Source organism: Heterocephalus glaber, unplaced genomic scaffold (genome assembly GCF_053883595.1).
Source record: "Heterocephalus glaber isolate CG9 unplaced genomic scaffold, H.glaber_assembly_v1.0 deba00001447, whole genome shotgun sequence".
NCBI classification, from domain to species: Eukaryota; Metazoa; Chordata; class Mammalia; order Rodentia; family Bathyergidae; genus Heterocephalus; species Heterocephalus glaber.
The window spans coordinates 3328084-3351938 of record NW_028258299.1 but is presented as its reverse complement, the minus strand read 5'-3'; the positions used below and the strand labels follow the sequence as shown (position 1 = coordinate 3351938).

General features: G+C 59.0%; 2 protein-coding genes across 15 annotated transcripts in view; one reads left to right on the top strand and one right to left on the bottom strand.

The window, feature by feature from the left end:
* The window catches only part of Kcnab2 (potassium voltage-gated channel subfamily A regulatory beta subunit 2), a 75453-nt gene extending 52071 nt beyond the window's left edge, over positions 1-23382 (bottom strand). For 2 of the 9 annotated variants that reach the window (XM_013065148.3, XM_013065150.3), the window contains exons 1-2: positions 23233-23380; positions 11045-11199 (exon numbers count right to left, since the gene is read on the bottom strand). The gene's annotated coding sequence lies outside the window, so the exon portion shown is untranslated. Of the gene's footprint in view, positions 1-459; positions 604-2310; positions 2529-11044; positions 11200-23232 lie in introns of those variants that run through there. The other 7 variants (XM_021243435.2, XM_087214597.1, XM_021243433.2 and 4 more) reach the window with 5 other exon arrangements.
* Positions 23383-23469: 87 nt separating this feature from the next.
* Positions 23470-23855, top strand: part of Nphp4 (nephrocystin 4) — a 101499-nt gene continuing 101113 nt past the window's right edge. For all 6 annotated transcript variants that reach the window (XM_087214589.1, XM_013065202.3, XM_087214588.1 and 3 more), the window contains exon 1: positions 23470-23782. The gene's annotated coding sequence lies outside the window, so the exon portion shown is untranslated. The remainder of the gene's footprint in view (positions 23783-23855) is intronic.

Below are 23855 nucleotides of genomic sequence, written 5' to 3'. Positions count from 1 at the left end.
CTAGGGAGCCATCACACTAGCTGGGCTTTAGCTGAGATGGGGAGAGCACAGATGGCCAGGCCTCTCCTGGGCCTCACAGGATGCTCAGCAGCTGGGGACGGACACGGGCGCCCCAGGGTGTCTTGGTCTGGGGGTCTCCCCTCTCGCCCCAGGGATGGAAAGCGGAAAGCACCAAGAACTGCTGGGTGCCAGGCCACCTCTTGGGTGTGGGGGTGTGTGTGTGTGTGTGTGTGTGTGTGTGTGTGTGTGTGTCTACTGTGAGTCCTGTTTGGTGGCACAGGAAGCTGTATGGGGCCACAGGGGCTCTGGGCTGGCAGGGACAGCCCTGCTCCAGGCTGTGGCCATGGGTTCGAACCCCGGACCCTCGGGAGCATCTAGCCCTGCTGAGGGAGCTGGGCCGCCCACCCACCCGGCATGAGGCCCAGCCTGGGCAACACTGCCCTGGAAGCCCCTGGGTACCTGCTCCTGGGTCAGAATGGCAGCCAAGACCATGTTCTCAGCGTCCGGGAGGGAGGTGAAGTCACTCCCGGGCCGCACAGCAAACCTCTGGGCCACGGGCCCAACAGGAAGTCAGCGTGGCGCTGCCAGAGCCCCGTGGGGGAGCCGGGCACACCAGGGCCTGCGGGGTGCTGGGCGTGGCCTCTGGTTCAGGGCTGTGACTCAGGCGGGAAGGGCCTGACACCCCCAGGCTTGTGGCGGCTCCAGGGCAGGAAGTGAGGGGCAGGGCGGCAGCAGAGGGAAGCCCCTGCCAGGCTCTGCCCTCCCATTGAGGGCCCTCCCTGGGGTTGGGGAGCCCGATGCAGGGAGGGAGGGAGCAGCAGGACTTGCCCCAGATGTCCACCCCTCGGGCATGTACTGAGGCCCAGGTCCAGCCACCCTGGGGTGGGAGTCAGCCAGCTCGGCTTTGTGCATCCAGTCGGGGGTGCAGTGGGGGGATCCCTTGCAGGACCCAGACACGGACAGGATGATGGGAAGAAAGAGAAAAGAGAAAGGCAAGAAAACAGTCTGGGTGAGCTGCAGAGATGAAGAGGGAGAGCAGAGGAGGAGGGAGAGGCTGGGAGAGAGAGTGAGACTCAGTGTGGGGAACCAGGAGGGTGGGGCGGGGGCCCCTCTGGATGAGCCCAGCTTGGAGCACCCCATCCACCCCTTGTTGCAAAGAATGCTTTACAGGAAATTGAGGCTCCCAAATGTAAAATAACATCCAAGGCTGCGCTGTGAATCAGTGCTCTGGCATTGAGCTCTACCCTAAGCCAATTCCACTTACTATTTAAATTTTGAGACAAAGTCTCCCTAAGTTCCCCGGGTGGCACTTGTGATCCTCCTGCCTCGGCCTCCCTCAGTGCTGGGATTCCAGGTGTGCATCACCTGCCCAGCTGGATGTGGATGTCTCAACCTCACCACTGCTCTGCAAGCTCAGGCACAACAAGCCAGCCTCGAACCTCAGCCTCACTCCTGGCCCTTGCAAGCTGACCACAGTTCTTCAGGTATCTGCCAGCTCTTTGAGTTAGGAAAGCAGGTGGCTGCCCAGTCTGGGCAGCAGAGTCAGGAATACCTCACTGTTAGTCAGATATCTGACAGGGGACTGGAATCCAGCACATGAAGAGAGCTCCCAGCACCCAACAGAACATGAACGACTTGGCCAGAACTCGGGCCAGGCCCCGAGCAGACATTTCTCCAAAGACAGTGCGGTATGGGTGGCCAGGCACCGAGAGTCCAAACCACACCCAGACGCCACCTCGGCGTCAGGGTCCCAGAGAAACGGTGTCCATGTGACGTGGGGAGGCACAGCCTCGAGTTGCTGGCTGTGGCAAACAGACGGTCGCTGTGGAAAACAGCACGGAACATAAAGATGATTGGCAGGCGCGGCGGTGCATGGTTGGAATCCCAGCACTTGCAGGCTGAGGCAGGAGGATCATTTCGAGTTCAAGGCCAGCCTGAACTGCACAGTGAGACTCTGTCTCACAAAACAAAACAAACAGACAAAAAGAAAACATGAAAATGGATCTGCCATGTGACCCAGCAATGTCACTTCTGGCTGTATGCCCAGAGAACTGAACGGTGTCTCAACACAGCAGTCATGGCAGTGTTACTCACAGGAGCTAAGAAGCAAATAAGCTGAGTGTCCACTGATAGATGAATAATCACTGAGTGAATAAACCAACTGTGGCACATCCATACAATGGAATAGTACTCACCCATAAAGAGGAAGGACATTGTGGTACCTCCTACCATATGGACGAACTTCGAGCACATTAGGCTAAGTGGCTTAAGCCAGTCGAAAAACAGTAAACGCCTTACGGCTCCACTTACAGGAAATACTTCAGGACACCACTGGAATGGGGGTGCTGGGGCTGTGTGTATGGGAAGTGTCTGGTGGAGATGGAGCTTCAGTTTCGCAAGATGAAACGAGGAGTGGAGATGGGTGGGAGCGACGGCTGCACAACATTACGATGCACTTACTACTGCTGCACTGTCCACTGAGGATGGTAAACTTTATGTCATGTGTCTCGCACCACAATAAAAAGCAACTGGGAAGAAAGGAAAGACTTCATTTAGTCAAAGAGCAGTCGTGCTTCTGCGTCTAAGCAGCTGCGTGTTTAAGCCATCAGTGCACCTGGCAAAGAGGTCTGCTGAGTTACTCCCAGCTGGGTGGCCTCGGGGACCTTCTCCAGCTGAGTCCTCCAAGTGGGGCTTCCAGGAAGTCCTGCTCCCTTGTTGGAAGGGGGCATCCTTGTCATGCAGGAGGCCTCGTTCCAAGTTCTGCTTCCGTTTCCAGTAGGAGTACTGTCAGGGCATCTCGGCTGGGTGAAGCGGGGACCTGGGCTGCAGCACACACTGTGCCCCGAGTTGACCACAGCAGGACTGCAGGCCAGGCTGGTGTCAGGACTGGCAAGTGCTTCCTGCTAAGTGGGGCCCTCACAATGGTTCTGCTGACTTCCGAATATCTCTGCCCAGGGAGCAAGTGTGGAATACCTTCACTCTGATGTAACTCACATCTCTTCGGCCCAGCACTGAGGGTGTCATGCACCCCACGAGCCACCAACAGGATGGGGCTCACACGGCCCAGAGCCTCTGAGCCTGAGGGGTGGGGAGGTGAGGCCAGGGCTCTGGAGCACGCGGTTCCTCTGCTCAGTCCTAGTGCTGCTGTGTCTTAGCATCTGCAGCCTGGGGAGCTCCAGGCAGACAGATCACTCCACTGGGGACAGGTGACATGAGGACGTGAGACGCACTTCCTTGCAACTCCTACTGTCAGACCCACTCCTGGTCTCTGGGGACAGGGAACCAATGGGGACGCTCTGCGGTGTGAGTCTGTGAGATGTGAGGACATCTGCCATTGCCATACCCCACAGCCTTGCTCCCTGCTCCTGAGGGAAACAGCGCTGCTGCTTCCCATTCTCCCCCAAGGTTTCTGCCTCCGGCTAAAGCGCTCCCTTCCTGATGCTTACAGTGCTTCAGGGGTGGCTGGTGGCTGTCACACTGGGTCCTGGAGGCAGCCTTGGTGACCGTGCCCACTGAGGGAACGCTAGGCCAGGGTCAGCTGGCTGGAGTGTGCAAGGCCCCTCTGGATCACGAACACCCAGCTCACCCTCTTTTCTTTCTGAAATGGCAGAAGCACCCAGAACCCAGAGCTACTTAGTACCCCGAGTCGCTGTTCTATGCTGAGAGAAGCTAGGTCATCTCTGCTTGGCCTCAAACAGCGGTTGGCAAACTGCTGGGGCCCGGAAGGCCAAATCTAGCCTGTGTTTATGCAGCCCCCAAGCCAAGAGCGGGTTTTACACTGTTAAACAGGAGGAAGAAAAAAACCAAAAGGAGAAAACCTGTGTCCATAAGTGAAGTTTTGTGGGCATGGAGTCACGCTGGGTGTAACGAAGGACTGGAGAAGGGAGGCTTCCGAAGCAGACGACACTGACTCCCCGTGTTGGGAGGCCGGAAGTGCAGGGTCAGGTGCTGTTGGATTCAGTTCCGGGTGAGGCCTGCCTTTCTTCCTTGCTGGGTCCTCACGTGGCAGAGAAAGATCTCTGGTCTTCCTCATAAAGACACCACTCCCACTGTAGCGCTCCACCTTCACGACCTCATCTAGCCCTGGTCACCTCCTCAAAGCCCCACCTCTCAATGCCATCACACAGCGGGTGAGGGCTCGGGCACAGAACAGTGGGGGACACACACATGCAGGCCACTGTACCACTTCTCACTGTGTTGCTTTTGTGCCGGGGGGGACAGGAAGAGTCCAGAGGCTCCCCAACTTACGATGGGGCTGCGTGCCCAGGAGTCCAACACCGTCGAAGACGTCGTAAGCTGACCACGCATTCAACTTTCAGATCAACCCATCGTGAAGACGAAAACCACATGCCAAACACTGCAGGTCAAGGACTTCCGGGACGTTATTCCCTGCTTCTCTGTAAAGGGCTGTGGCTCCGAGGTCTAGCTCCTCCCCACGACAGCTTCACTTCCAGGCACCCAGGCTCCTGGCTCTGTGCCACAGGCACCCTCACTCAATCCCACCCTTTCCCACTGCACCCCGTATCCCCGACATGCAACCCTCTCTGTTTTCTGGGCCCGACTCCAGGACTGTACCTCTGTCTGGGTGTTTTAAGGAGGCAGGACGACCGTACAGGGTTCTCGGCAATGTCTCTTTTCGGGTTCTCAGTCACTGGGTTTTCATTTATCCCATGTGTTCGGCTGAAGCTTGTGGCTTGTTGTCTTTCTGGCCAGCTTGGGATTCTGCAGTTTTTCTCTTATGAGATCGTGGCCTCCTCTCCAGGGATCTGGCATGGTAATCCACTCTAACTGATCCCTCAAGGCAGACCGTTTCAGCAGGGCTGATTGGCAGTGTGCGGCCCAGCCTCATTCAAAACCTCACTCCAGGGAAGGAAAGCAGCACCACAGGTGTGTTCCCCTGGGGATGGCTTCTGTCCAGGGGTGGTCACATGGCAGAGTCAGCCTGTTGTGACAATGGGGTGTGCTCAGCACCATCCTGGGGATACTTTATGCAAAATCTCCAAATGCTCAAGACAATCCAAGAACAAGGGCTAAATCTAATTCCATACTACACTCTGTGGTCTATTGAAGAATCCTGTTGAAGGCCCTGTGGGCCCAGAGCAGTGGATGTGTTGGCACAGCCTGAGGTCTGAAATAGCTTCACCATGAGTCACAGAAGCTGAGGGACAGCTTAGCAATAGCAGCCCACTGCAGGGAAAGGGACCCCGAAGAGCAAGGTCCACTCTGGGGCCTGTCCCTCCCTCTCAGATGTCAGGGGAACCCAGTAGGCGGCCTGGGGGACTCTGCTGGGGTCCTGGGTGGCTGTCACTCTGACAGCTGGGCACGTGCAGGTGGCAGGTGGGTGCTTATGGTGGGATGATGTTGCCTTGCATGGTGGAATAGGCAGCTGAGCATGTGGCTAAGTATCCGGTTAAAAGAGGTTCTTTGCCAAAGAGAAACCAAATTATTCAGTATCTTTTTATTTCCAGCAGACCACACTTAGTTCTAAAGCCCTTAATCAACATCAGCATACTAAAAATGCCACCAAACAAAAACCCCAACATTAGGAGCTGTTAGTGGACAGGATGCTTCACTAGGATGCTCAAGAGTATGACCAAGGCACAGCAGGCTTCCACAGATGGTGTGAGAGAGCGAATGTTTTAAGCTTTATGGCTAGTTAATTCTGGGGTGCAAAAGCAGCCAGACATGACCCATAAATGAAAGGATGGGGCTGTGTTCCAATAAAACTTTATTTACAAAAACAAGCGGTGGGCCAGATTTGGCTCTCAGGCTGACCTCTGATCTATCACATAACAAAAGTAACATTCGTCAGTGAAATTCAGACAGAAGTGTAAATCCTTACGATGCCCACGGCACCTGCTGCTCTCATGTAGGTGGGCATCCACTTATCCTCAAGCCACCCCCCTGCCCCTCTGTGGGGACATTTAAGTCCGGAAAGAGAACCCTTTAAGGTCAGAGAGGAACTTTTCTGGCCAGGTGGCCCCGTGCAGCTCGCAGGGGTGACAAGGACGAGGAGTGAATGCCTGGGACCCTCCCTGGGTGCCCATGCCTCGCTTTGCTGGTTCTGGTTTATCCTCCGATGGTGGGTCTGCTTACCTCTTCCGGCCACTCTGTGATGCTGCTCTCGGCAGAGAGCTGAGGACAGCTGGTTGCATGATGCAGGCTGTGCCGCTAAAGCTGCACTATTTTTGGAGACTCTTTTTGCCTCATTTATTTTTGATTTGAGTTGCTCATACAGACTGTGTGTTCTTTCTCTCTTCTGCGCTGGATTAAGTGAGCGTAGTATTTTTAAACCCTGCCTGTGTTGCCTCCCAACAGTGCAGAGAGCCAAGTACCTAGAGAGCGCCGGCCCAGTAGGGGCCACTGCCTCTCACCACAGCCCGAGGCGTGGTGTGAAGTGGCCCGGCCTTAGGACAGGGATGTGGGTCTCAGCTTTCCTTGTGCACGCGGGACCAGTCTGTCCTGGGGAAAGCCAGGCTTCCAGGGCCAGAGCCCTGCACTGAAGCCAGACTGGCTGGCTGGGGTCCCGGGACGTCCAGGAATGGTCCCCCGAGTGCCATGCTTGGAGGAACTGAAGGGTGTCCTCTCGAGGATCAGCCCTGGGCCAGGCCACTGTGCTGGGGATGGTGTCAGAGCACCGTCACCTGGTGCCGTTTCCATGAGGCCTTGGGGAAGGGCTACCACCTGCATCCAGCCCTTTTCTTTCCCCTTCAGTACTGGGAATTGAGCCCAGGGCCTCTGCACTGAGCTACATCCCAAGCTCTTTATAAAAATTATATATTTACATTTTGAAAGAGGGGCTTGCTAAGTTGCCTAGGTGGGACTCGAACTGTGATCCTCCGGTCTCAGCCTCCCAGAGCACTGGGATTACAGGAATGCGCCACTGCGCCTGGCTCATGCCCTTCATCCTTTCCCCTAGTCGCGTGAGGCCATGTCTCTCATCAGCCACAGATGACAAGTGTGGAAACTGAGGCTCGCAGAGGGAGGTCAGTGTGTCTCGGCGCCCGGCGAGCAGCAGTTCCGGGAACGCCTCTGGTAAATCACAGCCCTGAGTGTCATCAGCAGAGAAGTCCAGAGACAGGCGCGGCCAGGGCCTCCTAGGAGGGAGCTGACTTGTCAGGAGACAGCACGCAGGACAGGGGACGGCATGTGTGACTGGCGGCCGGCTCGGGTAGAGCAGGGGGAGAGCACCAGGGCGGGCGAACCTGGGAAGCGGGGGCCTCAGGGTGGGCCGGAGGGCAGGAGGCCCTGGTCCTGGAGACCAGCCTCATTTCTCCAGATAGGGGAGGTCCTGAGGGTGTGGCCTGGCCATAGGTGGGCGGGGAGGTCACCGAGGTCCTTTCTCTGGGCTCCTCCTCTCTTGTGCCGCAGGACCTTTGCAGGCGCAGCTCCCTCTGCCTGGATGCTCTTCCTGGCTGCCCTGATCTACTATGGCCTCTCCGAGGAGGCTGTCCCGAGGACTCTGTCCCCCACTCCTTTGAGTCTGCCTTTGAGGACTGCTCACCGAGTGCTGAGCCCTGGAGGACGGCACAGGATCCATGCCATTTCTCGCTGAGCCTCTCGTGCAGGGACAGGGCCTGGCACCTCAGGGGCCCCAGCATGCCTCTGTGTAGCACCTGTGTGCTCTGGACAAGCGGCCTTTTGCTTACAGACAGCACAGACTCCAGCATGAGGCTAAGGCCCAGCAGAGTGGAGGGAAGCGGAGCAGCGGGAGGCCGTGTTCCTGCTGCTTCCAGGGAGCAGAGGGTGTCCTGGGCTCCCAGGGCTCCTCCAGGGCCAAGAGCTCTTGGCTACAGCTCAACTGCAGTCACTGCCAGGTTTCTGGGTCCCCTGGGCAACGCTGCCTCATGAAGCATGCAGGTAGAGCCAGGCATGTCATGGGCGTATGGGGACACGTACACATGTGAGCACACACACGCACACACCACCTCAACCATCACCGTCTCCACCAATTCCACCATCTGCACCCCAGGGCCAGCTGCACCCCAGCATCACCACCTCCACTCGTCATCCGCTGCCATCTTTCCCACCTCCACATCCACCCTCTCCCGCTCTGCCATCCCAGGCTGGCTCCTCTTCCTGCTTCCAGGGCTCTGCTCTCGGAACCTTCCCAAGTGCCCCTCTAGCTTCGGTCCCCTCTTCCACACTTGGCTACAGTTTGGATCAAGGGCACCTGGCCATGTGTCAGAGGCGGGCTTCGGCTTGGGAAGTGCCAGACTATGGGGACCCTAACTTCCTCAGGGGATTAACCCGCTGAAGTGCTGATGGCTGAACACGCCTAGGAGCTGGGGCGAGACCGGAGAGGGTGCAGCCCGTTCCCCCCTTCTCTCACTCTGGCCCTCTCCTGCTCCCTCTCTTCCTCGGATGCCGGAGTCCGGCGGCTTTCCTCTGCCACCCCGTTCCTGCCCCGGAGCCAGCTGTGAGCTGACACCTCTGAGAGCCGAGCCAATGCCAACCTTTCCTCCTCTAAGCTGTGTGTGTCCCAGTGACGCAGAGGTGACCAGCACAACGCCCGTGGGCCCAGGGCCACGCCTTCATCCCACCCCTCCCGGGGGCTCTCCGTGTTGGCTCACCCCGAACTTGCCTTCTCCTGCCCACCTCCCCCGCTCGCCTTTAGAGCTCCTGCCTGGACTGAGGTTGTCCCCGTCAGTCACCAGAGCTGTTTATTTCTCAGCATCAGATCCTGCGCGTCCTGCCTCTCTCTAGGGCCCTCAGACGCTGCCCAGGGCCTTCCTCCACATCCAGCTCCCATGCCTCTCCGCTCCTGCACCCCTGTCTGCCTCTTCTCCTGCACACCCGGCCTCCCGCATACCTATGGACCTCTGCTCTCTCTTGCTCCTCTGCCGTCGCAGCCCTCGCCCTCTTTCCCATGGCTGCCATCTGCCGGGGCCTTCACCAGCCTCGGGTTCTACTGCAGAGGCCGTGCCCCAGGTCTGGGTAGGTCACTAAGTGGTGACCCAGGGATGGAGGTTGCACTTTCCATGAGTAACACGGGACCACTTGCATCTTGTGAAAGACATGCGCAAAGCACATCGCGCTAAGGAGCGAAGAGCCGAGCAGGTCCACCAGCTGCAAAGCCAGCATCTTCATGATCTTCCTGTTGTGCTGTCCCCCACTTCCACGGCGATTTCTAGAGAACACTTTCTCAGCTTTCTAGCTTCAGTCTTCAGCACTCAAATGCTAGCCCAGCCCACTGGGGATGTATGGAGCTGACCTGCCCACACTGCTGTTCGTCTCCTCACCTTGCCCTTGACAAGACAGATGACCTCTGACCCCTGGGTGGACTGGGGATGGCTGAAGGCTGGAGGTGGGAGGACAGGTGGTACACACCGAAATTCCCAGCAAACCAGCTGGTGGCTCATCCCAGGACCCTGATGGCAGGGTTTTCAGAGCATGCCCTGTGCACCTGGGGTCCTGCTGAGATGGGCTTAGAGCGTGATATCTGGTTACTTTTCCAGCTTCCTCTTTAGGATGACAGCAATGCTGGTTTTCCCTTTATTGCAGGGACTGCAAGTTTCATTTCCAAATACGTATTCAAGAAAAAAGTTTAAGTGACTAAAAGGAAAATACAAACTGAGAAAAGGACTGGTGGTGTGCACATATAACCCAAATTGTAAGATGAATGGCCAAGGACTGACGTGTGAGAAATGCCAGCCAGAGATGGAGACAGGAGAGGGAGGCAGGAAGAGGAAGCTGGGAGCCACAGAACGCTCCTGGGGAAGCCACGGACCTCATAACCTCATCCCCTGAAACCCCAGGAGAAGACATGAAGCCTCCGCAGCAGAACCCCAGGGCAGACAGTGGATTCCAGGTCACTCTGCAGTTCTGTTTTCCTTTCAAACCAAATTTATATCCCCTTTTGCGAAAGCGTGTTGAGTTCCTCCCATTACTGGACGTTGATCAAGAGAATCAAGGGAGAGACCAGAACCCAGGCAGGACAGCGTGTTCCAGGACAGCCCTGGTGAGACAGCCTAGGTGGAGTCTAGGCTGGGGGCACAACTGATCACACGTGTGCACGTGTGCACACATGCAGCCAACCTGCGGTCTGCTCATCTGCACAGAGACACTGGTGAGGGTCTCGCCTGTGCAGGCCTGAGCTTCCTGCTGGTGGACGTGTCTGAACCTCAGGACAAGGCCACCTCAGGCCACCCCTGGGCATCCTAAGGCTGCTGTGAAAGCAGATGCTCTGAAGGGCAGGTGAGGACCCAGCCCAGGACGCCTGCGTTGGGTCGGGTACCCCCAGGCTCCTCCAGGGACCTGATAATCCAGCTGGGATGGGTGGGGAGGTGGACCTTCTCCCCTGGGGGGCGCCCCAGGCACCACGGCCTTCTGCTCTCCAGGCCTGGGCCGGGCCAGTTCTTTGTCTTAACAGCCATTGCTGTGGTGACCCCCGGAGGAATGGATGGGGCAGGGCTGCTGGGAGTCTTCTTCTGGGGCCCAGGTCACAGCCAGGGTGGGGCATCTCCTGCCAGGCAGCCCAAGGCCTTCTGGAACTATCAGTGCCCAGGGGCAGCTTCAGGGTTAAACACAGCCAGCTGGTGGGTATGGGCCGATCTCTGGGGTGCCCCCAGCACCCCAGGGCAGCTTCCTCTCCTCTCCCTGGCGTTCACCGAGACTACCCCTCACCCCTGTGCCGCTGTCGGGCTGGTGGGTCCTGTCCTGAGAGGTGGACAGGATGAACAGAGGAACAGGGGACCGTCCTTGTCCTCGGGGTGGCCCGAGGACCACTGGCAGGGTGAAGGGGCACCAGCACACTGCGCGGGGCCTTGGCTCACAGTGTTCACTGTGAAACCCAAGCCCGGCTCTTCACACCAAGCAGGAACCGCCTGCAGGGTGCTAATGGCCACCTCCAGGACCCTGCCCATCAGTGCCAGCGAGGGGATCCCTAGGGAGGCAGTGCCCCGTGCCATCCTCACCAGCACCCTCGGGTGGCCACGCAAGCCTAGAGGACTCCAGGCAGCACCCGCAGGCCACACTGAACTGCAGGGACCTCGCCACCCTGCAGCGATCCCAGCCGCTCCCAGCCACGCTGAGCCGCATCTACCTGGATGGAAGCTCCTCGTGCAGCAGGAGGGCCTGTGAGCTGGTGAGGGCTGGCTGGGGGTTCCGGGAGACTCCAAGGGCGAGAGCAACAGCGATGCCCGTGCCAGGCCTGCGCGGTGCCGGCAGAGCCCAAGGCTCTGCTCCTTTCTGGAGCATCTGCCACAAAGGGAAAGAAAATGCTGAGTCTCCTCTCTGGGCCAGAGTGAGACTTTCAGGGAGCCAAAGCAGGAAAAGCCAGCGGGGGTGGGGAGGAAGGAAGAATCCTTCCCCATGAGGATGCGCCTCAGAGCCTGACTCAGCAGGGCAGGGAGCGGCTGCCCAGGCCGGGTGGACAGGGGACGGTGGGTGAGGCGACTCCCGGCTGCTGTCTTGGCTGCCCAGCTGCAGGGGGTGGGTTTTGACTGCTGGTACCCTAGGCTGGGAGGAGGAGAGGCCAGTGGCCTGGTGTTTCTGCAGTAGGCAATTTCAGAGGGTGTCATTTACCCAAGTGGCCTCTTGTGCCATCAAGCAAACAGTCCGGGAGACCTGATCTTCTTGCCCCAGGTGTGGTTGGGCTCCCTCCCTCCCTCTCTGTCTGTCTGTCTGTCTCTCTTGGTCTCTCTCGAGCTCTGGACTCACCACACCTGGGGGTGACCCTCCACCGGCCAAGAGGCCTGCTCGGGAGTGGGAGTGGTGCGACACTGCAAGCTTCTTCTTCTCCATGGGAGCTGCTTACTCCCAGCTGACGAGTCCAGCCAGGCACCTTGCTGTGCCTAGCACAGTGTCTGGCACCGAATAAGCTGAGGGTCCCGGCGGATCCCAGGGGCCTCATGCTGACCTGATCCCACCCTACTAGTGAATGGCAGGGAGACCTCAGCCACAATGTTGGAAGACCCGGTGCAAAGACCTGGTTCCATTTGCAGAGAGGGAGTCAGATGCCTGGAAGAAATGCTGGCCAGGCAGCCCGTCCGAACATCTGCCTCTTGCTCCTGATGCTGCTGTTTTCTAGGATCACCTGAACGCAGCCCCTGAGATGCCCATCCCTGGGCCTCCCTCAAGTCTGGAGCACAAATCCACCCCTCGGTTGGGAAGCACAGGCTGGCATCCTGAAGAGTGGGCTCACCCTGAGAACCCTGCCTGCCCAGTGAGATGCTTCGCTGTCTCTCTGTACGTGGTCCTCACGCCACCTGCCCAGGCTTCTGAGTCCCCTTAACCTGGAGAGGACTCGGCCTCCCATGCCCGTGAGCAGGAGGGGACAGAGGAGACCCATACTGGGTTCCATTCCTAGTTCCACAGCTGGCTTCTGCAAGTTGTGATCCAATGGGACTCTGCTCCATACTGGTCCACACCCACCTCTCCCTTAGCTTCAGCCAGCTGCTCTCCGCATGCAATCCCTGCCAGGGTGGGGTGGGCAAAGCACCACAGGAAAGGAACACAAGCCACAGACGCTTCTGAAGGTGCACCAGGGTTGGGGTTGGCAATCGGCACCAGAAACCTGCTGTAGTGGGTCGAAACGTGTCCTCCAGTAGAGCGTCCAGGTCCCAGACCCTAGTGCCTGTGAATGTGACCTCATTTGCCAAAAAGGGTTTCTGCAGACATTTCAGGTAAGACTACTGCAGCTCGGTCACCTTGGTTACAGTGGGTTTTCCCTTCAATGTAAGAAGAGGTGACAGGCACAGAGGAGATGGGGAAGAGGTGGAGGTGATTCGTCTACAAGCCACTGGGATGGTGGCGGCCACCAGAAGCCAAAGAGCCCAGAGGCCTTTTCTCCATGCCCCAGAGCCCCTCAAAGGCACCAGCCCTGCCCACACCCATCTTGGACTTCCAGCTTCCTGGACTGTGAGAAAATACAGAAGGCTCTTTGGAGCCATGCTGATTGTGGTTCTAGGAAATGAATATGGTGGTGTCCCCTTCTTCCTGGGGGACATGTTCCAAGCCCCCAGCAGATGCCTGAAAGTGGATAGTACTGAACCCTATGCGTGCAACGCTTTTCCCTATACACATGTTCCCATGATAAAGTTATTTATAAATTAGGTACGGCAAGAGTAGCACCACGTAACAGAATCGAACAAGTACAGCAATATACTATCATAGGAATTACTTAAAACTACGGGTTGTTTATTTCTGCTAATTTCCACTTAATATTTTCAGCCAAGGCATATGCAGAGTAACTGAGACTGAGGACGGGAGACTGTGGATGGGCGACAATCACATGCTGTCCTACCCAAAGCCCTCTCCCTCCTGCTGGATGCATGAGGGTGAGAAGCAGCTTTCTTTTAGGGGAAGTGGCCTTTCCTGGGGTCTATCTCGGGCAGGACTGCAGGACTTTCTACAGCTCTCCCTGCATCTGTATTTGAGACTCAGGCGCTGGGGCTCCTCCCTGCTCTCCGGGGGACAGTAAGAATAAATAATGACTGGTCTCAAAGAGGATTACTGTGGTCCCAGCACCACGTGACAGAGGCATGAAAGATTAATAACTTGCCCATGTGGCGCTGCACCAGCAGTTTGCGAGACAGCTTTACTCCTCCACATTAAAGCCTCCGCTGAGTAAAAAGGTCTGCAAAAGAAAACGGTCAGGTACTGAGCCTTCGCCATCATGTAACTGACAGGAAAATATGCTTTCAAATGAAAACAGCAGCGAAAACACTGGTGAGGCTGCGCTAAGACTGCGACACGGAGCTGGCGTAGCTTCTGGGGGCACACGTGGCACAGTGTTTGGGAAGCACAGGTCTGGGGTCTGGGATCCAGAAACCCCACTGATACCATCTCACCCTGGCCAGTCAGACACAAAGCAATGCTGCAGAAAGAGTGAAAAAGGTGAAAGTCCCGGGTGAATGTCAGAACAGGAGGACATGCCGTGCCCCCCCAAGTCCCTGTGCTGCAAGGTGGGGTGGGGAAGGGCGGGGTCCAGGTGTGCCAGTGGGAGGGGCGCCTAGGTGGAATGCGATGCCCCGAAGCACAGCCTGCAGCCAACAGTGGGGACAAGCAGGCCCTTTCCCCTCCTTGGCACCCCAGTGGCCTGGCCTGGACCAGGCTAGTGAGCCCCCACCTGGCTCATGGGGTGGTTTCGGGCTTGGTGCGGGGCCCACAGGCAAGTTCAGGACCCCTGGTCCCTGAGAAGCAGAGGCAGCCAGTGGCTGCCTGGGGGTGGCTGGAAGACCAGAGTAAGTGTCATGCAAGATGAGATGATGCACGCCTGTAATCCCAGCACTCAGGGGAGTGGGCATGAAGGCGGGAGGACGGTGAGTCTGAAGTCAGCCTCGGCTACACAGAGGGTTCAATGCTGGCCTGGACTACATATCCAGACCTGGTAAAAAGCCAGGCTTGGTGGCATGTCTGTAATCCCAGCACTCCGGGAGGCCGAGACAGGAAGTTTGCCAGGATCAAGCCCAACCTGGGGAAATGAATGACTTAGTGAGACCCTATCTCAAAATAAAAAAAAGCTAGGGATATAGCTCAGTGCAAACACCCTGAGTTCAACTCCCAGTACTCAAAAAAGTAATTGCATTTAAGTTATTACACAGGGGGGCTAACAGAGAGCAAACCCACAAATGCCAGCTGCCAATATAAATGGTGACAGTGATGGTCGTCATCATTCTCAGCAAGTCCCAGTCAAATGCAGTGCACGACCCCACTCCCTGCAGTGAGGGCTGGCACTAAGAGGTCCAGCCCCTCTGCCTGAGGCCCTCAGCTCCAGGAGCTCGGCCTTCTCTCTCTGCCACCGCTGGGGAACCCTCCATGCGGGGCTCTGGTTGGCACTGCAGTTCCAAGGAATGACCTAAGCAATTAGTGCTTGCCTTGGGCCCACAGTGGCTATAGCTGAGGTGGAGACAAGGCAGGCTGAGTGGCTGGGAGGTGGTCCCCGTGTGGCCAGATGCCAGGTGGGGGATGTGGGTCTGACTACGATGCCAGCTGCAGGACCACAGCTGCCCTGACTGTGGGCCTTGTGCACCTGGTCCTGTGGGACTCTATCTCCTGCCTGCCCTGGGGGGGAGGAGCCCTGCTCAGGGTCCCTTAGGGGTGCAGTCAGCCTTGGGCACCCCAGGTGCCTTCTTCGGAACCCAGGGCCAGCCCCAGGGAGATGGTCTGGGTGCCAGGGCAGGAATGGTCTCGCCTGGGCATGGTCCAAAGTGCATCTGGGGGGACAGGCACATTATGAGTCAGCTCCAGGGGCGAAGTGGACAGAGAGGGCAGTGGCAGGGCCACAGAGTGACCTAGAGCCTGTCTAGATACCTGTCTGTGGCCTGGAGCCCTGGATGCAACGCATGGGTAGAGACTCGGTGTGGGGGAGCATTGGAAGGGCGGGACCCTAGTTTGAGGCATCTGGGCTCTTTCCGGTCTGTGAGATCAGCTTGGGTCCCTCAAGTGTACACCTGGCCCAAGGGGATGGAGCCTTCTGTATATGGTCTTGGGCCACCCCGCACAACAGATGCAGGCTCCCCAGGGCCCAAGCCCAGGCTGCCTGCCTGCGTGTGCAATCCTTGGGAGGGTGCTGGGGAGGACCCGTGCAGCTCTGGTTTCTGCTTGGAGGTTCCCTTCTCTGACTGCCCCGAGTCGGGGCAGCTGCCTCGTCCTGGCTCAGCAGAAGAAGCTGTGTGCGGGGACAGGTGCGGCCCATCCTCACGGGCCCCTCGGTCTGGAGAGGCCAGACATGGGCGGAAATGGCCAGCGTGGAGGGTGCAGTTCAGACATTGTTGAGGGGCTCAGTCAGATGTGACCCCCGCTGCACCAACAGGTACGGGGTCCTCCCTAGCCTCAGTTCCCCTCTTCCTAGGAGGACGTGGGGTGCAAGCAGCACATAGTGGAGGCGCCCAGTGGGACTCTCCTGAGGCTGCTGGCTGCAGCAGCCTAGGACGCAACGCCACAACGTCTCAGAGCACAGTAGGCTGGACTTGAGTCTGTGTTGGACACCAGGGAGCCGCTGGGTGTGAGGACAGGCACTGCTGCTCCCTCCAGGGACTGAGGGTAGGGTGCCAGGCCGAGGGCTCCCTGCCTGCCCCCACTGGTCCCCAAACACCCAAGTGGACCCTGGGGCTTGTCAGGACTCGGCACTCCTATGGCCCAGCAGGTGGCTGGGAACGCCAACAGCTCCCCATGTTACCATGGTTACCAGCTGCTGGAGGGCGGGGAGGACCCTCTGCTCAGCACCCTCCCAGCAGCACCAGGGGGCTTTGCCAGAACCCTTGGGCTGTCAGTGCGCCAGGAGGTGGGCGCCCAGCCACACAGGGCTATGCGTGTGTGTGTTCGTGTTTGGGGACGGTGGTGTGAAGGGCAGCTCAGGGGTCCCTGAGGGTGTGTGGGCAGGGATTGGGGCCCCAACATGAGGGGACCCAGTCAGCCTCCCTCCCTACCTGCCAGGAAATGACTCAGCTCAGCCACACAGGAAGCTGGGCATGGTGGCACAATCCTGTAATCCCAGCACGAAGGAGGCTGAGACAGGAGGATCCCTGCAAGTTTTAGGTCAGCCTGAGCTACACAGTAAGACCCAGTCTCCAAAAAAAAAGATGTTCAAGGCTCAAGACCTTTCCAGCCTGGCTGCAGACACCTCTGGTAGCCCACGGAGGATCTTGGTGCTCCCTCCCCGCCACCGACTCTGAGGGCAGTGACTTCATCTACACTTCTGATTCCAGGGTCTCTGAGCAGTGAGTGACATTCCCCAGCCCCTGGGCTCAAGGCTGAGCGAGGGGCAGAGGTGGCCGGTCCCAGGTGTCACCCAGGCTGCCAGGTGCACCATCAGGCCCCGAGGCAGTCCTCGGGGGCGACTGCGATTCTTTCTGCAGAGGCATCTTTCCCCGGACCGCCTCTCCACACGCAAAGCACAGGGACAGGATCCTCGCCCTACCGAAGCTGGCACGCGGGCTGCTAGTGGCTTCTCCCAAACCCATCTTTCAGGATGAGGAGAGAGCATAGCAGCATCCCCGGGTGCCCTGGCGCAGTGCTCCGATGTCCCCTGAGCACCCCGCTGCCTCTGAACAAGCAGGATGTGAACAGGAGGCATCCGTCTCCCTCGGGCAGCTGCTCACACCCGTTTCCCCACAGAGAGGGCAGCTGAGTTACGATCTGCAGCTCTGGCTCCAGGCTCCCCATGTCCTTCGCAGGACGAAGGGGACAAGATGGCTCTGGGCCTTTTGTCTATGACACCTGAATGCCTCATCCTGGGTAGCTATAAATAGTGTCTACTCATTGCCAGGGAAAGTTAATAACCCCAGGGGGTTGAGAGGAACCAGGGCTGGGTGACAGGGAAGTGGGATCCACAGGACGCATCCAGACAGATGGAGCTCAGCCAGGGTGCGGACTGGCGGAGAGGTGTCAGACAGGGCCCGGCAGGTGCACAGTGACAAAGGCCGACTCCTTGAAGCCTCGGGGACCAGCAGCCCCCACACGTCGCATTCCAAGGGGCTGAGAAGCTAACCATGGCCTCTTGCTAAGCACCACACACGAGCAGGGTTAATACAGGTTTAGATTCAAAGCTGACGGTGCTCGGGGGTCACCAGCCAGATACGGGCTCTGTGCATTTCTGAGCATTAAGAAAACCGGCTGAAGCTCTTCTCACCAAGGCTTTCAAGCACCCAAAGTGTTTCCCTGCTTGCCGCTTTATGGAGGAGCAGGGAGTTGGCCCCAGGGGCCCCTCTAGCTGCAGCGCGACCCTCTGGGGCTGTCCTGGACCCCAGCCCTGCAGGTCTGAGGAGTGTACAGTGACCCGGCCCTTCTGGGCTCCCCCAAACCCTCTGTGGTCATGATACGGAGCCCCTGGAGGCCCCCAAAGTCAGAAGAGCAGTGGATCACAGAAATATCTACAAAAGGGCAGGCGGGACAGGGCATCGCCGATGGGCTTGGAACTAGTGGTGTCTTCCTCTGTGGCCTGCCCCCTTGAGCATAATCCGTACCCCCTTCCTGCAGTACTGCTGATTGAACCCAGGACATCCCCAGTCCTTGATATTTTTATTTTATTTTGAGATGGCATGTGGTTAAATTGCCCAGGCTGGCCTAACCTTGAGCTGGTGATCCTCCTGCCTCAGCTTCCCGAGTAGCCAAGCTTACTGGCATGCACCTTTTCTTCCTTTTTCTTCACTGCCAAGTTCCTCAGGAGCCATGCGGACAGCTGAGAGTGGATGTGGGCTCCGAAGAGCTTGGGTCCTTGGTGTCCCAGCTCAGGGACCTATGCTCAGGAAAGCCACACTGAACTTCAGTTCTGATAGAGTGAGGAGCCGATACCAGGCAGTAAGCAGAGTGGTCCATCTGCAGGGGATTCTGCCATTGCCTCACTCCCCGCCAACACAGACACTGCCCTACAGGGCCTTGCAATAATCCTCACCTTCCGTCTTGACCTCCATCTCCCCCAAGTCTGGCACCCATAGCCTCTCCTCTGGCACTGTCTTCCACCCTCCTCACTTTTGTCCCTAATTCCCAGGTGGCCTGGTCCACAGCCAGGGCTGTGACCCGGGGTGATTAGCAGTCACCCTCAGGTCCCACCAAGCACCGTTCAGCCCTACCTTGTCAGCGCCCACGGACACAACCAGCAGGGCAGGGCCAGCGAGGTGCTTCTGGTCCGGGAGTCCCTCTTGTGCTCTGCCTCTTTCCTGGGAGAGTCGGGGGCTCCCAGTCTCCTCTCTGTGGCCTTGTCCCTTCCCACTCTGCCTGTCCCAGCCCTATCTGTCTTCCAGGACTACACCAAACACCCCCACCCGAGCCCCTTTAGCGGGTTTTCTCTGCAGTGACCGCAACCCTTTCCTGGCTCTCTGTCCTGAGGCTGGAGCTGGGCGGCCTCTGCTTGTCACTGGCCCTTTAGATGTCTGTCTCAAAGACCTCTCCTCCTCTTTGGTGTTTGCAGGTTTTAAACATTGTCTCAGATTTAAATTTAATTTCTCCTGAATGGCTTCGTCAGAATCTCCCTGTCCACCATCTTGTTACTGCATCTAGAAGGGGCAGGAAGGATACAACTTCTGAAAGCCCCTGTGCCCACTGAGTCCAGGGTGGCAGCGCTCCTCGGCACAATCCTAGCTCCTTCTTTGTGGACATCAGGGTCTAAGTTCACCTGCAGGACCTGGAAGCTGCTGAGGGATGGAAGATGCAAACACAGGCGTAGGGACGGCAGGGGTATGCGCAGGGCTGGGCAAGCAGCTCTGCAGCGGTCCCTTCCATGCTGGGAGCCCTGGGGTCAGACAGGCAGGCAGAGCAGTGCCCACAGGCGGTGGCCCCAAAGGCTAGAGGCCAGGGAGGCCAGACCGGGGGTGACCCTCCATGCCCTCTGCTCTCACCCTGCGAGCAGTCAGCAGGGTCTTCCCAGGCCCCTCCCCAGGACCCCCAAGTGGGCTCATGAAACAGCTCGGGAAGCTGAGTGGCTGGTGACAAGACCTGTGACCCACAGCGCCCAGGAAGTGGCTCACCCACGGGGGAAACCGCCTCCACGGCAGGCGGCTCGCTGGCCTGTCTTGAATCCGGTGCAGGGACCTGGGAAGAACCATGTCTGTGGTGCTATGGTGTGAAGGCGTCCCCAGTTTCACGGGCTGGAAACCGAATCCCCCAGTGCCCACGTGGGTGGTTTCAGAGGAGGGGTTTTTGGGAAGTGACCAGGATTCGGTGCGGTCATGAGGCTGGGGTCCCTGGTTTTATCAAGTGACACACGCTTGTGCTGTCTGGTCACGGGACTCCTTATGCCACGCTGTGACGCGGCAGGAAGGTCCTTCCCAGATGCCAGTGCGGCGTTCTGGACTCCCAGCCTCCGGAGTGGTGAACCAAATAAACTCCTCTTCTCTATAAATGGCCCCGCCTTGGGTATGTTGTTACAGCAACACTTCAGCTGCTGAGCTCCAAGCACCCCGCAAGGGCATGGCGAGGAGAATCTGTCTAACTGGGTCTGTACCGCGAGTGAGAAACGAGGAGCTCGTCCTCACCCTTTCTCGATCATTCTCCTTTTCCCAATCCTCCTTTATCTGCAACCAGCACAGCTCAAAACAGCCCATCTGTAAGTGCCTATGTGCTGGAAAGAGCACAGCGGGGTGGCCTGGCGGGCGCGAGAGGCGGAGGGTGACACGCTCAACCCCACACAGCAGAGCGCCAGGTCTCTGGGGCTAAGCATTCAGCAGAGCAGGGCGGGGCCTCTCATCCCAGCAGAGTGAGAAACGGGGAGCACTCGCTCGCTCGAGGGACCAGGATGTGGTGAAGGAGACGAGGGCCCGGCACCTGCGCAGGGGCGCACGCCGCCACCCGGCGAGCCCAGGCCAGGGCCAAGCCTGGAGACAGCCCACAGGACAGGATGCGACCAGCTGCACCGGCTGAACGCAGAGGGCTGCCTCAGGCCATCAAGGGCCTGTCCCTTCCAGACGCACTTGGGCTGGGCCAGGGGCCACACGACCCACAGGGCGCTGAGCTCATCTACACTGCAGAGGGGCACTTACCTGAGTTTTGGCAGGGGAGGACCAGAATGAAGGTTCCCTTACCAGCTGCCAGGCTGGGGTCTATCTCATTCTTACTAAGTGCCTCAGTTTCCCCGTGTAGGCCTATATAAAAGGCCCCGCCACAAGGCAAGGTCAGAAGTGTGGCTCCCGTGTGGGGAGTCCCTCCGCCGCCTCCTCTCACCGGGGACCTCTGGCACCTACTTGATGGCTGTGGATGATACCCCTCCGCTAGGGGCCTGGGGTCCCTGAAAATTCTGTGGCTAGCGGCACCTTCCAATCTCCCGACAGGCCCTCCTGTGGCTCGGGCACAGCCAGGGACGTGGCTTCTTCTGTGAATGTCAGTGATACTGCCACAGCTGCCTCCAGCTTGGCAGCCAAGGATGTGAACTGAGCCCAGGTCATTGGGAAGCCTGGGCTCACTCCAGCCCCTCACTGCCCTGCGTGGCCCTGGAGGAACCTCTGCCATTTATTCCTCTGGGGCAGACTGCTGGCTGCTGGGTAGTCAGGACCCTTGCAGCTTTAGGGTCTTCTGCTCTAGGGGGCGAGACCTCTGGCTGCTGAGAGAGGGCATGGAGAGGGCGGGGGGTCCCTGGGCCTGGATATCTCCAAAGTCAGCCCTTTCTGAATTCTGCCCACTGCTCTCCGCTGTTCTGCTTCCTTTTTCAGGGACTCTGGAAAAACGCTTTGACTCTGGGACTTTTGGTGACACGATGATCACAGAATTTAGCCAAGGTCCAAACACATGCTGCTCCAGCCAGTGTCTGTGGACCTGGAAATGTGTTCCCAGCACCCTAACAGTACAGCAGGCTGTGTTTCCCCAGGTACCATGCCTGGGCACCAACAAACAGGAGGGGCCCCTCCCTCCATGCTCTAACCCCAAACTGCCAAATCAAACCTCAATGCTACGAATTTCCTCTAGAATCATTTGGGTTTAGGAGATGACTGAAAAAGGAAAGGAAAGAAAGGAAGAAGCCAGCCCAGAGGAATGAAGCCTCCTTGAGCTGCTAGCCCACAGAGCCCTCTGTCCTTGGGGGCACCTGGGCACTCCTGGCCCGAGTCCCACCTCACCCCATCTCCTGTGGGCACCTGGTCTCTGGCAAGCTTCCTCCCACCCAGGCTCAGCATCCAGACACCTAGGAGATTTGAACACTAGAAACACATGAAAAGGGGTTTAGGGCCTTCCATCCGCCCCCCCCATCCCGCCCAGCTCAGTCCTGAGCGGCTCACACAGAGCACAGAGAGGAAAAGGATGGATCTTGGTTTCATGTAGAAAACCTTCAGGGTGCTTTCCAGGCAGGGACACACTGCAGCCCAAACATCTCTGTGCCGCTGAGGCCGGTGGAGACCTGGACAGCACCCCAGAGAGGTTGCCAGGGGGCCAGATGGACAGACAGGGCTGGACAGACCTGGGGAGCCAACTGTACCCTGAGGACCCCACACTGTGGAAGCGCAGGGCCAGGATCCCAGACGCTGCATGTGAGCCCGGGCTCTGCAGTGGAAGGATGAGTCTGCCAAGAGGGAATCAGGTGGAGAGATGCGACTCTCCACAGGCAGGTCCCCAAACTCTGCAGCACAAGGCCTGAATGCAGCTTCGTGAGCAGAGTGGGAGCTCTTGGCGTGGGGGTGGGGTTGGGGGCTGGCATTTTGAGGGGGAGGAGAAGTTGCAGGGAAGGAAAAAATCCTGAAGCGGCAGATAGGGGGACAGCTGTGGCCTGAACTTGGTGTTCTTGCTCCTCGGATATGGATGTATTAATTTCCATAAATGCTAATAGCCCATTTCCCCAAGAGCTATTACTTATGTCATCTTCCCTTGGATACCGTTCAACCAAGGCAGGCAAAGGAAAGGGAGAAAAAGGTAACCCCCACTTGCCGAGTCCCAGCTCTGGCCCCTCTCCCAAACAAGCAGCTCAGGCCCGGTTTTGAAGGTGACCCTGCTAACACCATGGTCCAAACCACCTGCCTTTCCACAGGTCCCTATCCTGCCCAGATGCAAAGAAAGTTACCACCCCAAAAATGCTGAATCACAAAGTGAGCCTGAGTAGGAAAGGGGGGTGGGGTGGGAGGGAGAGGGTGGTCAGGGAGGGAGGCAGGGAAGGGTGCTAGGGGCTTTGCACTTGGAGCACCCCAGGGGTCTCCAGGGTCCCCTGCAGGACGCCCCCCACCCCCCGCAAATGCCAGGAGGAGCAAGCTGGATGCACCTGATGGGGGGGCGGCCAGGTGGGCAGGTGCGCCCGGCCGCCCGCGGGTACTGCAGCAGGGAGCAGTGCAGCAGCCCGGGCTCTGCACCCCGCAGGAGCAGCAGCAGGTAGGGAGGTGGGGAAGTGCTTCGTGCCAGGGCCCTGGCTGGAGGCAGAAGGGGTGACAGGATGGGGCCAGGGACCGGGGTGTGTGTGGGGGGGGACACAGTGGCCGACGACGAGGCGGAAGCTGTGCCCGGAGGAGCAGGCGGGAGAGAGGTGCGGAAGACCGGCGCCGGAAGCTGGGGGCGCTCCGCCGGGGCTGCGCGGAGGACGCGAGAGGGGACTGGAAGGGTGCGGGGAAGGGGAGGCGAGGCTGGGGACGGAAGGGGCAGCCTGGGGGGTGAAGTTTGGGGCGGGGGTCGGGGATGCGAGCGGAGAGGTCGGGCGGGACGACCGGAAGCCACGGGAGGTTGCGATGGGGGAAGGGAGACGGGGGAGGAGGCGAGGAGCCTGGAGAGGCGGTGAGAGGGGGCAGGGAGCAGCGGGCGGAGGGGGGCCAAGGCGCCCGCCGCCGCTCTCGGGGCGCAGGCCCTCGGGCCCCGCGGCCCACCGGGGTCTCCCCCTGCACTCACCTGGGGGCTCCAGCTCCTGATCCTGTGCCCCGCTCCGGATCTTCCTTCCCGCCCGGCTCCTGCGACTTTAGCGCCCCCGAATCCCGCCCGCTCCTGCAGGTTCCACCCGCAGCATCTTCACCTCGTGGGACGCCTGAGGCCACGCCTCTTGGAGCTTCTCATTGGCTATCATTCACGCCAGTCACATTCCCATTGGCTGAGCGTTCGGCGTCCATGCAAATCGGGACGGGCCCGCCGCCACGCCAATTGGCTGATGCTCGCGGAGCGGAGACCCTGGACTTGAGCTCTGATTGGCTCCACAGCCCAGACACAGCGGGGACGCGGGGTGGCTTCCCGGCCTGAGAGCCCGCGCCGCCGCCGTCGGAGGCTCCTGTCAGGCTCCTGTCGCGGTTGGCAGTGGGTCGGGCGCGCTCCTCGACCAAGAGGGCTCCGAGGCCCGCGGCTCCGCTGGGCACGGGCCACTGAGCCCTTGAGTCCCGGTGCTGCGGGGACTTTCTGGAAAGCGTGGGCCTTGTCGCCCGTGGCACTGGGCGGCGGGCCCGTCTCCTAGGTAACGTGGACGGCGACGGGCGGGACCAAGTGGGCTGGTGCGCGGGGGAGGCCGCCGCAGGCTGGAGGCGCGG